A 3,220-nucleotide genomic window follows, 5' to 3' on the forward strand; every position below is an offset into this window, starting at 1 on the left:
TTTTTAGCCATGCATCTATCTTTGTGACATCATACTTTATACTGCCTATACTGAATAAGTTTTCATTGGTTATATGTGGTAATCTCCTCATACTCACCATGAGCTTTTCCATTGTTTGTTGGTTGAGCCACTACTTTAATTCTTCAGAGATTGTGTTATTCTATGCCTTAAGATCAAACAATATCATCAGAAGAACTTTGATTTTAAGATGGACTTTTGTATCAGGAAGAAACGAGGGGTCATTAAAAGCATTCTGCAATTTTCCATCTTGCTCTTATCCTTTTCAATTTCCAGATCATTGTCCATTTGCAGTGTGTGTCCTAGATATATGTATTGATGGACCAGTTGTGTTCATCCAACAACATAGCATAGTCTAAACAACAGGCATTCCTTAGCTTTTCGGTTTCTCTCAAGCAAATAGGTCATACTCTTCTGTGTGATTATGGACTTCATTTAGGAGTTTCTGCAGTGTTTTGGAGCTCAGTGTGATCAGTACAATGTCATCTGCAAATAAGAACATCTGGATGGTGTCTGTAGGGAATCCCTCCTTCATTTGAACTCTTTGCTGAACTGCTCCATGATGGTGGCAAACAATGCCAGCAACACAAATCTCCCTGTTTTATGTCTCACTATGAATAACCAGAAGGCCATTGGAAAAAATAAACTCTGCAATTACACTTTTCAAAGAACCTTGCATGATTTGGAAATGTTTTGTATACTTGTATCTTATTTTGTATTTATATAGGATAAATATTTTGTATGATATTGTAGGTATATCATACTCTCCCTCCTAAACTATAAGACAGAGATTATGATTTTTGAAACTGTATCATCCCCCCCCCCCCAACTCCTAGCACAGAACTTGGATACTTTGACATTTAGTAGTTTAAAAAAATGAATTGAAATAAAAAGAGGTTGATTGAGTCATTTTGGGAAATTTTGATACTCTATTGACATAGGCATGAGGTACAATATGACTCGTTATATGTTAGTCACATTTATTTTTTACTACTTGTAATAATAGTAAGGATATAACCTCAGAAAGGAAGTGGCTAAGGCAAAGGAAAGAAGGAAAATGCAGAACATGGGGTACTTTTCTGAGACTCAAGATTTCTCACTCAAAATTCAATCATTGCTGCTTAATGAGGGTGGAATTCAGTGCCTTCTTTTATTTTTTTTTTCACTCATTTAATTGACTAGTTTTCATCCCAGAGAATGAGAAAAGCTTCAGCACAGTCCTTGAATGCCATTTCAGATGTCTCTTATTGCCTGTAATGTCCTTCATGGCCTTGAGCAAATGAACAATAAAAGAGATGGATTGTTCTTGGCTTATTCAGCAGGTTCTAAGTACCTTTCATGAGGTTTATAAACACCATCCAAATGTCCATATAATTTCTTGATTTCTATCTCATAAATGAGGTATCTTTTCTCTTGCACGTGATATTTCTGAGTTTTAAGGGTCAGTCTCCACCAGGCATCAGGATCATTTTTCATGTTGAGTACCAAACCAGTCATCAGGATGAAGGGCAAGCAGGATGGTAAGTGTACTCTGTTAGCAGTGGCATAAGGTTCTCAGCCATCAGAATGGGCCATAATTTGCTCCTGACCCTCTAGCAGAGACAGAGAAAGCCTGATGGATCTGGGTGGGAATATGTGAATCTGAGTGGACTATCTCAGCTGAGCAGAGATCAGAGGGCTGTGGAGCCAGAGAACAGCTGACATTATACACATTTTAAAGTTGGCAAAGTATGTCACATACAAATTTTACTGAGCCTCACAATAACCCTGTGAGGTAGGTATTACAGGCATTTTTAATCCCCATTTCACAGATGAGAATACTGAAGCTCAGAGAAGTTCCAGTTGTAAATCCATGATATACTGGACTCCAAGTCCAGTATAAAATCTACCAAACCAAGCCCATAGGAGCATTGATTCAAAGAAAGAGGGGACCTTAGAGGACATATAGTCCAATCTCCTCATTTTACAGAAGAGGAAACTGAGGCCCAGAGGGAAAGTGACTTGTCCAAAATCACACAGGTAGCAAGCAAGTGTCAGGACTACTATGGCCTCTTCATAATCCATACTTTCGTGACCAAAGAAAGAGTCCTCTGTTAAAATCTGGTGGAAAATTGCAAATGTTGAACATTATAGCATTCTGGCCTAGGGTTCACATGATAGGGATGTGTGTGTGTGTACATTTTTGTCCATCTAGGTTATGCATATCCATACGGGCCTGTTTAGTTGTGTTTCACAGGGAGGGATTAATAGATACCGACAGTCTCTTCTGCCCACCCTTCTCCAAGGGAGACTGATTCCTGCTAGGTGGGGAGTCCAGAGTTTGGGGCCAGAGGCTGGCCCCTCTGCTCTCCTCAAAAAGAAGGGAAACTAGGCTAGAATTACAGCTATCTGCCCACTACATATCATTAGTCTAGGGGAGATAATTTTTAGGTTCAAGCTGCACTCTTGATCACCATCCTTTAACAGGAAAGGAGCACCCCCCAAATTCTATATTCAAGGCGTAATTCCCTTTCTATCAAATGCTAGAATTCTAATTTTTTTATGGAGCATATAAGTTCAGTTTTGGAGGGGGTCACACTAAGGTAGTGTGCCATAAATATACACAAATCGCACTTTTTATCCCACAGAATCTTACAAACCCCACCTTACATGAAAGAGATTAATTAGTGCAAGACCATAAAATTTTTTTAAAATCTGGAAGAGATCTTAGACATCATATAGTCCAACTTTTATTTTATAGGTGGAGAAATTGATTTTCAGAAAGATAAAGTTAGTCAATCCGTCAACAAGAATTTATTAAGCCTTACTACGTGCTAGATAAGCTCTGGGGACATGAAGAAAGGCAAAAACATGGTTCCTCCCTTCAAGGAGCTTACATTCTAAAATTCAGGAGGCAACATGAAAACTACTAGGTATGGGCAACACATATGTAGAGTGGGTGGAAAACAATCTCAAAAGGGAAGGCGGTAGCAGTTACAGGGCCAGTTAGACGCCTTCTGCAGAAGGCACAATTTGAACTGTCTTGAAGGAAACCAGAGGAACTAAGAGGCAGAGGTCAAGAGGGAGCATATTTTGGACTTGAGTGATAGCCAGGGCAAAGATCTAGGAATAGGGACATGGGACTTCATAGCCAAGGCAAAGAAAGTTGGTGAGTTGTAGTTGGATCATAGAGTAGATGGAGAGAAGCAAAGTATAATATTGG

This window comes from Petaurus breviceps, unplaced genomic scaffold, assembly GCF_028583685.1.
Source record: "Petaurus breviceps papuanus isolate PSGF00001 unplaced genomic scaffold, PetGlider_PUasm1.0 91133, whole genome shotgun sequence".
NCBI classification, from domain to species: Eukaryota; Metazoa; Chordata; class Mammalia; order Diprotodontia; family Petauridae; genus Petaurus; species Petaurus breviceps.